The 14074-nt window shown below is 39.0% G+C and overlaps 1 protein-coding gene and 1 pseudogene across 11 annotated transcripts in view; both read right to left on the bottom strand.

Moving 5' to 3' along the window:
• Nucleotides 1–14074, bottom strand: part of PBRM1 (polybromo 1) — a 127973-nt gene that overhangs the window by 17685 nt on the left and 96214 nt on the right. The window lies entirely within an intron of this gene.
• On the bottom strand, nucleotides 6492–6778 carry LOC118633174 (annotated as a pseudogene).

Raw genomic sequence — 14074 nt, 5'->3', positions numbered from 1 at the left:
TCATAGATGTAACATTAAAATCACAAGCAACCAAATAAAGATAAACTGGACTTCATAAAAATTAAAAACTTTTGTGTTTCAAAAGACACTATCAAGAAAGTGAAATAACAACCCAACGAACAAAAGAAAGTATTTGCAAATCATATCTCTAGTAAGAGTTTGTATAAAGAATATATAAAGACCTCCTACAACTCAACAATAATAAGACAAATAACCCAATTAAAAATAGGTAAAGGGCCCTGGTTGGTGTAGCTCAGTTGGTTGGGCGTCGGTTGTGCACCAGGAAGTTGCTGGTTCGATTCCCGGTCAAGAGCACATGCCTAGATTGTGTACTTGATCCCGCCAAGGGGGTGTGCAGGAGGCAGATCAGTGTTGCACTCTCGCATCAATATTTCTCTCCCTCCCTCCCTCTCTCTCCATAAAAGTCAATAAACTATTCTTTTTAAGTAAAAAAAAAAAAAAAAATAGGCAAAGGATCTGAATAGACATTTCTCCAAAGAAGATATACAAATGGCCAATAAACACATGGAAATATCCTCAACATCATTAATTAAAAGGGAAATTCAAATAAAAAACACAGTATTACTTGAAACTCAATTAGGATGGCTATTTTATTTTATTTTAAAAGGAACATAGTAAGAGTTGGCAAGGATGTGGAGTAATTGGAACCTTGGTGGAAATGTAAAATAGCACATTTGCTGTGGAAAACAGTTTGGCAGTTTCTCAGTAAGTTAAACATAGTTGCTATATAATCCAGCATTTCTACTTCTAGATAAATACCCAAAAGAACTGAAAGCAAGGATTCACAGACTTGTACACCAATCTTCAGAGCAACATTATTCACAAAGGTGGAAACCACCAATATGTCCATCAACAGATAAATGGATTACCCAAATATTATATATGCATACAGTGGAATATAATCAGCCTTAAAAAGGAATATAATTCTGACACATACTATACCATGAATCAACCTTGAGAATAGTATGCTAAGTGAAATAAGCCAGATACAAAAGAACAACTATTGAATGATTCCACTTACATAAGGTACCTAGAATAGGCAAAATTCACAGAGACAGAAAGCAGAACACATATTACCAGAGGTAGGAAGAGGAGAAATGGGTAGTTGTGATGATGGTTGCACAATATTGTCAACAGACTTAATGTCATCGAATTAAGCCTTAATTAAAAATAATTAAGCCCTAGCCAATCTGGTTCAGCGGTTAGAGCATCAGCCCAGACCAAAGAGTCTCGGGTTCTATTCCGGTCAAGTGCTTTTACCTCATTTGCATTCAGTCCCTGGCCCTGGTTGGGGTCATGTGGGAGGCAACCAATCCGTGTGTCTGTCTGTCTGTCTCTCACTCCTATTCTATATGAAGATGAATGGAAAACTATCCATGGGTGAGGATTTAAAATAAATAGTTTTAAAGGCGAATTCTTCACATATGAAGGAAATTTGATGTTAGTCTGATGATATACATTGCAAATATTTCCCAAAGTTGTCATTTGTCTTTGCTTCTACCAGTTTTGGTTATGCAAACATCTTTACTTTTACATAACTGAATTTATAAATCTTTACTTGTATGGTTCTGGGTTTTAGGTCAAAGGTTATCAAAATTTCTTTCCCATTTCTTTGGTATCTTTGCTACTTCATTTTATGTTCATTTAAACCTGTAATTCATCTGGGAATTTATTCTAAAGTTGATGAGATAAATGGATACAATTTTAATTTTTCCAAATGGCTATCTTTTCCAAATACCAGTTAGAGAAAAATCCATCTTTTCCCAATTATCTGAGCTATCACCTTTATCATAAATTAAATTATGTGTCTACTGCTAAACTTTCTAACCTGCTCAACTAATCTATTTATTCATATATCATATAAATAATTTTAATTACTACAATGCATGTTTTAATATCTGGTAAGGATAGAACCCCCTATTCACTATGCTTTTTCAGAATTTTCCTGATTTTTATTTTTATTTATTTACTTACTTTAAACTTATCTTTATTGTTGAATGTATTACAGATGTTCCTCTTTTCTCCTATTTACCCCCTCCTCTCCGCTTCTGCCCCCCTCCTGCCTTTCCCCACACTGTTGTCTGTGTCCATTGGTTATTCATGTATGCACATATGTTCTTGAGGTTTGTCTAAACACCCAATTTGTACTTCTTAATCCCTTCACCCTTTCACTCATTTCCCCAACCCCCTTCCCATTTTGCAACCAATAAAATGTTCTCTGAATCTATGAGAATGTTTCTGTTTTGTTTGTTCATTTTGTTTGTAGATTCCACTGTCGATAGATATGTATTTATTGCCATTTTGTTTGTTCATATTTTTTATCTTCTTTTTCTTCAAGAAGACCCTTCAACATTTCATATAATAATGTTTGGTAATGATGAACTCCTTTTAGTTTTTTCTTGTCTGGGGAACTCTTTATATGGCCATTGATTCTAAACTATAACTTTGCAGGATACAGTAATCCTGGTGGTAGGTTCTTGCCTTTTATCACTCTCAATATTTCTTGCCACTCCCTTCTGGCCTGCAAAGTTTCTTTTGAGAAATCAGCTGACAGTCTTATGGGTAGGTAAGTTACTCCCTTGTAGGTAACTGCTTTTCTCTTGCTGTTTTTAAGATTCTCTTTGTCTTGAATCTTTTGCATTTTGATTATGATGTGTCTTGGTGTGGGCCTCTTGGGGTTCATTTTATTTGGGACTCTCTGTGCTTCCTGGACTTCTTTGTTGATTTCCTTCACCAAGTTAGGAAATTTTTCTGTCATTATTGTTTCAAATAGGTTTTCAATTTCTTATTTTCTCTCTTCTCCTTCTGGCATCCCAAAGATGTGAATGTTGGCACGCTTGAGGTTGTAGCAGAGGCTCCTTACACTATCCTCATTTTTTTGGATTCTTTTTTCTTTTTTATCCTCACCCGAGGACATTTTTCCATTTTTTTGTTCAGATAGAGTGGGAGGGAGAGAGGAAGAGAGAGAGAGAAAGAAATATCGATGTGAAGGGACACATCGAGTGGCTGCCACCCGCACAACCAACCAGGGCCGGAGACAAACTGCAACCGAGGTATGTGCCCTTAGTGGAAACCGAACCCGGGTCTCTCTGGACCGCAGGCCAACGCTCCAACCACTGAGCCAAACCGGCCAGGACTGGATTCTTTTTTCTTTTTGCCATTCTGATTGGGTGTTTTTTGCTTCCTTAGATTCCAAATCCATGGTTTGCTTCTTGGCTTTACCTACTCTACTACTGAATCTCTGTAAATTATTCTTTATTTCACTTAGTGTCTCCTTCATTTCTGATTGGTCCTTTTTTATGCTCTTAAGGCCCTCACTAAGTTCACTGAAGTTCTCACTAAGTTCACTGAGCATTCTTATAAGAAGTGTTTTGAATTCCGCATCTGTTAGATTGCTTATCTCCATTTCGCTTAGTTCTTTTCCTGGAGTTTTGTTCTTTTCTTTCATTTTGAACATGTTTCATTGTATCCTCATTTTGGCTGCCTCCCTATGTTTGTTTCTATGTATTAGGTAGAGTTGCTATGTCTCCTGGGCTTCCTACGGTGGCCTATTGTATAGTAGGTGTCTTGTAGGGTCCAGTGACACAGCCTCCCTGGTCACCCAAGCTGGGCCCTTGAGGTGCACCCCTTGTGTAAACTTGACACCCTTCTGTTGTAATTGAGTATTGATTGCAGTCTTGAAGTGGCTTCTTCTTTAATTTTATAGTTGTAGGACTTCCTTTCAGCTTGATTTCAGGTGGTTTTGAATGATGGTTGTTCCGTGGTTTAGTTGTAATTTTGATGTGGTTGTGGGAGGACGCAATACCATGTTTACCTACTCCACCATCTTGACCAAAAGTCGATCTGATTTTTTTTTAAATTTATTTTTTCTTTATCCTCACCCGAGGACATTTTTCCATTTTTTTTGGTTCAGGTAGAGTGGGAGGGAGAGAGAGAAACAGAGAAAGAGAGAGAAACATCGACGTGAGAGAGACACATCGAGTGGCTGCCACCCACACGACCTCAACCAGGGCCGGGGACAAACTGCAACTGAGGTATGTGCCCTTAGCAGAACCAAACCCGAGACTCTTCTGTCTGCGGGCTGACGCTCTAACCACTGAGCCAAACTGGCCAGGGCTGATTTTTATTTTTTGACATGATTTTAAAAATCAGTTTATTTAGTCCCAACTTTGTCACAAGAAAACTCCCGTTGGTTTATCTACTGGAGTTACATTGAAGATTAATTTAGGGAAAATGAGTATCTCTACGATGTTGAGTGTTTTTCAACTGTTCAAGTAATTCCCTTTTAAATGCAGATGTGGCACAAATATTATTAAATTTATCTTAAGGTATTGTCTTTTTTTTTTTGATACGTGTCCCTAGCGGAAACAGAACCCGGGACTCTTTGGTCCACAGGCCAATGCTCCAACTGCTGAGCCAAACTGGCCAGGGCGGTATTGTCTTTTTTTTTATTATTGAGTCTTTTAAGGAAATTGATTTATTAGTCTTACACTCAACCATCTTATTGTATTGCATAACCGATTCTCTTAAATTTTCATCTTAATTTCCGTAGTTTAGATTTCTGTTTCCTACTTCTAACTGCACTGACTAGTACTTCCAGAACAATGTTTAAGAGTGATAAGGACATCCCTATTTTGTTACTGACCTTAATAGGAGTGCTTGTAAAATGTGTAAAAACAGGTCAGAGACATTTCAGAAGCTTAAAACAGCTATAGTTACTATTACTGCCTTGGACTTACATAATAATTTATTTACATAATCCAAAGGCTTTTCAATTCAGAGAAGGAACAGTTATTATTTTCTATATTTCACAGAAAAAAAAAAAAAAGATTTGGAAAGGCTAAAAATTCTTCTCACGGCTAAAGAGTAAAAAGGACTGATGGCCTCAGAATGGATGTGGTGTCTGTGTGCCCTGACTGGCCCTCAAAAGACAGAGAAAGATAAAAGTTTAGAAAGCATCATTTAATAAAGCATAAAATATTTATAAAAACCTGTTGGGTTTTGACTGGAACTTCAATGAACCTATAGATCAATTTGAGGTGAACTGACATTTTTATAATGAATCTTCCAGCTATAAACATGATGGAACACTTCATTTTTTAGGTATTCTTTAATTTCTCTCAATTTTCTTATAGTTGTATGAGAGTGTGTGTGTGTGTGTGTGTGTGTGTGTGTGTAGGAGTCTTATATATCTTTTTTTTTCCTTTATTAATTTTAGAGAGGAAGGGGGAGAAAGAGAGAGAAACATTGATGTGAGAGAACATTGGCTGCCTCCTACATGTCCCACACTGGGGATTGGGCCCACAACCAGGGCATGTGCGTGCCCTGACCGAGAATCGAACCGTCGACTTCTTGGTGCACGGGTCAATGCTCAAACACTGAATCACACTGGCCAGGCTTATATATCTTTTTAAAGACTTATTCCTAGGTATTTAATGTAGATGCCAGGCTTATATATCTTTTTAAAGACTTATTCCTAGGTATTTAATGTAGATGCCAGGCTTATATATCTTTTTAAAGACTTATTCCTAGGTATTTAATGTAGATGGTATATTTTTATTTTTTATTTTTATTATTATTATTTTTTTATCCTCACCCGAGGATATTTTCCATTTTTTGTACAGATAGAGTGGGAGTGAGAGAGAGGAAGGAGAGAGAGAGAAAAACATCGACGTGAAGGGACACATCGAGTGGCTGCTACCCGCACGACCAACCAGGGCCGGGGACAAACTGCAACCGAAGTACGTGCCCTTAGCGGAAACCGAACCCGGGTCTCTCCGGACCGCAGGCGGACGCTCTAACCGCTGAGCCAAACTGGCCAGGGCTAGATGGTATATTTTTAAGTTATAATTTTCTAAATATTCATTGATGATAAATAGAAATATAGATGATCTTGACATTTTCATTTATTAATTCTAATAGTTTATTTGAATGTCTGTTGGATCTTCTGTATACCTAACAATATCTTTGTAAAAATTAATTCTTTTATTTTTCCTTCCTAATCTATTTTAATTTTTTTTACTTAATCCTTACCTAAGGATATTTTTCCATTTATCTTTAGTTAGAGTGGAAGGAAGGGGTGGGGGGGGGGGGAGAGAGAAACATCAATATGAGAGAGAGACACATCGATTAGTTGCCTTCCGCACGATCCCAACCAGGGCCGGGGACGAACCGCCACCAAGGTACATGCCCTTGGCCAGAATGGAACCCGCAACTCTTTGGTCAGCGGACTGATGTGCTGACTGACCAGGGCTTCCTTTCTATTTTTTTTTTTTAATGAATTAAAAAGTTTATTAGCCATAGAAAAAAATTGATTCCTTAAAATCAGTTCTCATTAAATTCCCTGTAAAACAGTAAGCTTACAGAAAATTTCTTTCTCATGAACAGACAATCACTATGCTTTTGGTCTAAGATATATAGGGTTGTTTTTTTCCCTTCTTCAGATAACAGACAGATGGATGTAGCCAAATCTATGAACGAGTGTACTTGCCTCAAACGTGCAACATAAATACAGAAGCGATGAACAGCAGACTCATAACCAACACTGGAACAGGGCCAATTTTGAGGCCAGGAGAATCTTCTGTGTAAAATTGCCACATCCCCCCAGTGCCTGCTGAGGTCGTGAGGCCTGCGCTCTTTGTTCCACAGCTGGCATCCTCTGCCAGACCGTGGAAACCGCCGCCTGGGTGGCCACTGCTTTACTGGGAGAGTGTCCCGAGGAGCCCATGTTAGTGCCACTGGGGGTTGGACCAGGCATGTTGGAAAATAGAGGGTGGCAAGGGACCGGAGCAGACGGCTGGGAAGCAGTACCTTCCTTTCTAATCTTTAAAAAACATTTTATTTTTCTCACTTTACTAACAACAGTTTTGCAGTTAATAGAGCATTATGAAAATCTACTATGAAAACAGAAATCTGCAGATAAATTAGAAATTGACATGTTTCAGGACCCCAAGTTCCCAGAAATTTTATCATCAAAACACCTAAGAGTGAAAGCACTCTCTGCTAGGTGTGGCCATTTTCATTCCCAAAAGCAACTTCTCTGTAACCATTTGATTACCATTTAAGTTACTAAAGATAACTCTATAAACAGAACTGAAAGAAGAGCATATGTATAATAGTTAGAAAAACGGACAATCTCCTAAGTGAAACAGGCCTACCAGGTATATATCACAGAAGATGAAAAAGAGTATACCTTCCCTTATTATCTTGAACTTTTATTTCAGAGACAAAAATAAGATTTACATTCATCAGTGTGTATAGTTAACACAATGACATAGATCCTCTACAGCTTAAATTTAAAAACTTTAAATTATTACTTTGTACAGCAATTAATTAAAAAAATATATCTACTTGCATTTAAAAGTCAAAATGTGCCAAACCCCTTTTTCTCTGTACCGCAGGCCGACGCTCCAACCGCTGAGCCAAACCGGCCAGGGCCAAACCCCTTTTTCTTCCTTGGGGTGTGGATAATGAAATCCACAAACTGAATAAAATCCCACTTTGTAATCACTAGACACACTCTCTTTTGAGGTTTACCTCAAGATGAAGTAACATCTCACTGTATGCCTCATGTCCTGACTAGTATTATTGGCACCTCCTTTCACTCTCAAAAGTGTTCCAATTGGCTGATAATCCAAATGCTGGTTCAGGAGTAGAAGTGAAAAGACCCAGCCTTTAGTTCTGGCCCATTTCTTGGATTTAACATCACCTTTTTGAGAATCAGCATTTTTGTACAGGGTCATAGTGAGAAAGAAATCAAGTCCTGGATATAAAACTAGTTTATAAACTATAGCATGCAACACATTCTAATAGGCATCTATAAAAAGTAATTACTCCAAGTGATGTCAGTGAAACACGTGTAGCAGAAAGGATCCAAGGGCCATTCCTTCACAGAAACACTGAGAAAGGCTAGCAAAAACTAGAATCAACATTATTGAAATTCTGGAAAATAACCCAAGGTTTATAAGTGAATCAAGTGAATGCTAAACAAGAAAAAAAGTGATGAAACCCAGCAGGAGAGCTTTGTGGCATTTTAATTTACCCTCCCACCCCCTTTTCTGGCTCAGCAGCAATCTTGAAGATATAGCCTGCGTTCCTGGAGTGAGTTTCTGGTGCAGCCTTTGTTCTCAAAGAATTGTGGTTGTATGTTTTGACCTTTTGGGTGGCTTCCTGAAAAACTAACACAAAAGGCTTGCCTTCATTTCACTTGACCTAAAATTCCCTCCTTTTTGGAATTTCAAAGGTCAGAGAAATGGCTTTGGTACTTTTGTTGAAAACATTTAAAGCAAATGAACCAGCTGCTGCCAGCTGGGGAAAACAGCAGACCTGCTGGAAAACCTGGGAAGAAAAAACTGGGGAGTTTTGAAAATGTTCCACATATTCCTGAGAATCTAGAAAGCCATGCCCATGTCATGGTCAGGGTGCATGCTCAGAAAAAACCTGAGAAGGCCCTAAGGTCTCACCTTTGCTGATTGTCAAACCATGTGGAAGCAGCAAGTAATGGTAAAAGTAAAGTTGTGAACTTCCAGGCTGAGTGTTGAGGGTGTGCTCTAGCACAGAGACAGTATCCAGTTGTAAAGAATGAAAATTTTTTGTTTTTGTTTTTTTGATCCAAGCATTTAAGAAAATCTTGTTGCCCTGGCTGGTGTGGCTCAGTTGGTTGGGTATCATCCCATGCACCAAAAGGTTGCTGGTTCAATTCTCAGTCAGGGCACATGCCCAGGTTGTGACTCAAACCCTGGCAGGGGCCATGCAGGAAGTAGTCGAGCAATGTTATGCTCTCCCATCTATGTTTCTCTCTCTCTCCCTCTCCCATTCTCTCTCTCTAGTAAATCAATAAATACATTTTAAAAAATCTGTAAAATCACTAGCTGAGCACTGAGCCAGCAGAACAGACTTCAGTGACCACACATAACAAAGAACACAGTCTTTAAAAAATAGTCTAGAAAGTCACTAAATAAGCAACTACAGCTGAGAGTAAGCAGTAATAACAAAGCCTGAGGGGGGAGAATCTAATTTCCAGAGTTATCACATTGTAATATTCAAACTGTCCAGTTTTGAACAAAAAAATTATGAGGCTTGCTAAAAAACAAGAAAGTATGGTCCATTCACAGGATAAAAAGAAATAAACAGATACTGTTTGTAAAGGATCCCAGACACAGGACTTACTAGACAAAGACTTTAAATCAACTGTCTTTAATATGTTCTAAGAGCTAAAGGAAACCATGAACAAAGAAGTAAAGGAAATCCGAATGATGTCTCACAAAACAGAATTTCAATAAAGAGACAGAAATGATAAACACTAAATAGAAACTCTGGAGCTGAAAAGTATAATAACTAAAATGAAAAAATTCATTAGAGGGGTTCAACAGAAGATTTGAACAGGCAGAAGAATCAGTGTACTTGAAACAAGTCAATTGAAATGACCAGTCTGAGAAACAGAAAGAAGAAAACAATAAAGAAAAATGAATAGCCCTGGCCGGTTTGGCTCAGCGGTTAGAGCGTCGGCCTGCGGTCTGGAGAGACCCGGGTTCGGTTCCCGCTAAGGGCACGTACTTCGGTTGCAGTTTGTCCCCGGCCCTGGTTGGTTGTGCGGGTGGCAGCCACTCGATGTGTCCCTTCACGTCGATGTTTCTCTCTCTCTCTCCCTTCCTCTCTCTCCCTCCCACTCTATCTGTACAAAAAATGGAAAAATATCCTCGGGTGAGGATAAAAAAAATAAAATAATAAAATAAAAAAAAATAAAATAAAAAATAAAATAAAAAAAAAAAAGAAAAATGAATAGAGCCTAAGAGACTTGTGACACAGCATTAAACATCCCAACATGGGCATAAAGGGAGTCCTGGAAGAAGAACAAGAGAGAAAGAGGCAGAACCTTTGAAGAAATAGTGGTCAAAACCTTCCCAAATTTCATGAAAGAAAAAACTGTTAATGGAGAATTCTATATCCAGCAAAAGTATTCTTCAAAAGTGCAGGAGGAATCAAGACATTTCCAGATAAACAAAAGATGAGGGAGTTTGCTGCTAGCAGACCTGCTTTACAAGAAACGCTAAAAGGAGTCCTTCAGGCTGAAAGTAAAGGACATTAGACAATAACTTGAAGTCATGCAAAAAATTAAAAATACCAGGAAAGGTAACAACACAGGTTCCTATAAAAGCCAATATTATATTTTTGGTTTGTAACTCCTCTTTTTTTTCTCTCCAATATGATTTTAAAGACAAATGCGTAAAGCAATAATTAGAACTCTACAGGGTTTCTGGTCAAGATGGCAGTATAGGCAAAGGTGGTACCTGCATTCTACCATAACCACATCAAAATTACAACTTAACTACAGAACCATTGTTCAGAAACACCTGAAATCTAGCCGAATGTAAGTCCTACAACCAAGGATATAAAGAAAAAGCCACATTAAGACTGGTAGGAGGGGCAGAGATAAGTAATGGGCTGGTGTCACACTCACATGTGGCAGATAAAAATTGGGAGAGATACCTTGGCTGTGGAGGTACCCCTGAGGAGCAAGTGGTCCCAGCACCACACCAGGATTCCCAGCCACGGCTCCAATGTCAGGAAGAGAAGTCCCCATAACTTCTGGCTATGAAAACCAGTGAGAATTGTGGCTGAGTTAGCAAAGGGCTTCTGGAGTCCCAGGCAGTTACTCTTAAAGGGCCTGTGTATGAACTTAGTAGCACTCACTCCCTTTGAGTTCCAGTGCTGGGGCAGCAGCTCAAAAGGCAGTAGGTATATACAGGAAGGAACTGAACTGCCTAGCATCAGGGTGAGAATTAGAGGAGCAATTTTCTCACAAATAGTGCTGGCAGAGACCATTATTCTTTTTCTGAGCACTTCCTGCATAGAGCTTGTAGGTATGTGCCACATCTAAGTTTCCATCAACCTGGCTATCATCGTTTGCCTTGTCTTGGTGATTCCCTGAGACCCTGGCCCACTCAACTTTCTGATGGGGGTTCCATACAAATGGCCTGTCTTGGCTCATGCTTCAGAATTTCTAAACAAACAAGCAGCTGCTGGCCTTGGTATACTCTGTAGCTCTTGCTAAGTGGCCCTAGACCAGGCGTTAGCAATAGCTGGCCTTGGTTCACAACTTGGCCTTTCCCAGACACCTACAAATCCAACACAAGTAGCAGCTATCTGCAGGTGGCTTTGTAGCTCATGCTGGATGGCCCTGGGCAGAATACAAGCAGCAGGTGACATTGGCCTGCACTTCCTGGGAGACTCCAGAGCCAATGTACTATGTGGACAGCCTCAGTGAGCACCAGAGTCCTGCTGAAGTAAGTCCTTCTCTGTGCATTAATCCCTCACACAACTGATACTCCAAGGTAGTCATAGCCTGTCCTTGTAGCTAATCAGCCTGGGGGTAAATTCCTCCCACTGACATGTCAACAGCAATCAAAGTTCAACTACAACAGGAGGGTGTACACAGCCCACATGGAGAATGCACCTCAGGTGCCCAGCTTAGGTGATAGGAGAGGCTGTGCCATTGGACCCTATAGGACACCTACTATATTAGGCCACTCTACCAAGCCTGGAAGATGTACCAGCTCTACCTAATATATAGAAACAGACACAGGGATGCTACCAAAATGAGACAAAGAAGCATGTCCCAAATGAAAGACCAGAACATAACTCCAGAAAAATAACTAAACAAAATGGAGACAAGCAATCTACTAGATGCAGAGTTTAAAACACTGGTTATAAGACTACTCAATGAGCCTGGCTGGTGTGGCTCAGTGAAATGAGCATTGTCCCATTGACCAAGAGGTCACCTATTCGATTCATAGTCAGGGCACATGCCTGGGGTGTGGGCTCCATCTCCAGTAGGCAGCATGCAGGAAGCAGTTGATTGATGTTTCTCTCTCATAGATGATTCCATCTTTCTCCCTCTCCCTTAATTTAAAAAACATATATATTTAAAAAAAAAAGCTCAATGAACTTAGGGGAAGAGCAGATGAACTCAGAGAAAACTGTAACAGCCTAAAAAAGGACATGGAAACAAAAAAAAGTCAGAAATGAAGGCTATACTAACTGAAATGAAGAATAATTTAAAGGGAATCAACAGTAGAGAAGGTGACCCCTAGAATTAAGCAGCAATTTGGTATATAAGGAAGCAAAAACATCCAATCAGAAAAGCAAAAAAAAAAAAAAATAATAATCCAAAACAATGAGGATAGTATAAGGAACCTCTAGGACAACTTCAAGTGTACCAACATTTGCATCTTGGGGGTGCTGGAAGGAGAAGAGAAAAAGCAAAAAATTAAAAACCTATTTGAAAAAATAATGACAGAAAACTTCCCTTGTCTGGTGAAGAAAATGGTCATACAAGTCCAGGAAGTGCAGAGAACCCAAAGGAGATGAACCCAAAGAGGCCCACACCAAGACACATCATAATTAAAATGCAAAAGGTCAAAGACGAAGAGAAAATCTGAAAAGTAGTAAGAGAAAAGCAGTTAGTTACCTACAAAAGAGCTCCCACAAGACTGTCTGCTGATTTCCCAACAGAAACTTTGCAGGCCAGAAAGGAGTGGCAAGAAATACTCAAAGTGATGAAAAGCAAGGATCTATAATCAAGGTTACCCAGCAAAGCTATCATTTAGAATCAAAGGACATATAAAGAACTTCCCAGATAAGAAAAAGATAAGGGAGTTCATCAACACCAAACAAGTATTATAGGAAATGTTACAGGGAGGAGGGGGGGAGGAGGAGAAGAAGAGGAAGAAGAGGAAGAAGAAGGAGAAGAGGGAGGGGGAGGGAGAGAAAGAGAAGAAGATAAATTTTAAAAATGTGAACAATAATAGGGCAATATATACATATCTATCAACAACTGAATCTAAAAAACTAAATAAAAAAATAAGCAGAACAGAAACAGATTCATAGTTACAGAAAACATTTTGACAGTTGTCAGATGGGAGGGGGTAGGTGAAAAAGGTGAAGGGTTTAGGAAGTACAACTTGGTAGTTACAGAATAGTCATGAGGATGTAAAATACAGCATAGGGAATATATTCAATAATATTCTAATAACTATGTACGGTGTCAGATTGGTACGAGATTTATCGGAATGATCACTTAGTAAGTTATATAATGTCTTATCACTGGGGTGTACACCTGAAACTTATATAATACTGCATGTCAACTGTAATTGAAAAATGTAAAAGCAAAATAAATGAATAAAGCCATGAAAAAAAGGTATGTGTTAATGTGCACACAAAGTATAAAAAGGAAATTCCTCCCCAGCCCATGTGGCTCAGTAGTGGTTGAGCGTCAATCCATGCACCAAGAGGTTGTCAGTTCAATTCCTGGTCAGGGCACATGCCCAGGTTGTGGGCCAAATATCCAGTGGGCGGCATGCAGGAGGCGACCAATCGATGTTCTCTCTCATCGATGTTTCCATCTCTCTCTCCCTTCCTCTCTAAAAATCAATGAAGAAAAAAAAAAAGTAATTCCTAACAACACAAAGGGAGAGAAATGGAGCTGTAGAGAAGAGTGTCTGTATACTAATGAAGCTAGTTAGTACTAATTCAAACTAGACTGTCATAAATTTAAGACGTTATCTACAGATTAGCAAAGAAAATCACTAAAAAACAATAAATGATATGGTTGCTCTAACCACTTCAGTCTCACCTTTGCTATGGTCCTTTTGATTCCAGGCTGGGTTTACACTAGGGAGTAAGGCACTAGGGCACTGCTTTAGTATGAATCACAAGTTACAAGGAAGACATTCTTTGTTGCAGAAACTCAAGAAGGATTTAATAACTTCACTAGCCTTTGTTCCCTCTCCGCAGGGTGGGAAGAAAATGTGATGAAGTACGAGGACATTCAGATATTTTTTACCACATCCAATTCTGAAAAAATTCACACTACCAAAAACAATCTAGTTGAAAATGATGGCAGCATATGATGGATACATCTAGATCTGAAAAGCAGAATGTCACTGTGAACACCCAGGAAGATGGAACAGAAAACAAAACATGAGCCCTTCATATTTCTGGAACGAAGATAATTACTAGGGTTAAGAGTCCAACAGAGCCCTGGCCGGTTTGG

This window comes from Molossus molossus, unplaced genomic scaffold (assembly GCF_014108415.1).
Source record: "Molossus molossus isolate mMolMol1 unplaced genomic scaffold, mMolMol1.p scaffold_m16_p_18, whole genome shotgun sequence".
Taxonomy (NCBI): Eukaryota; Metazoa; Chordata; class Mammalia; order Chiroptera; family Molossidae; genus Molossus; species Molossus molossus.
This window is presented reverse-complemented; position numbering and strand designations above follow the sequence as displayed.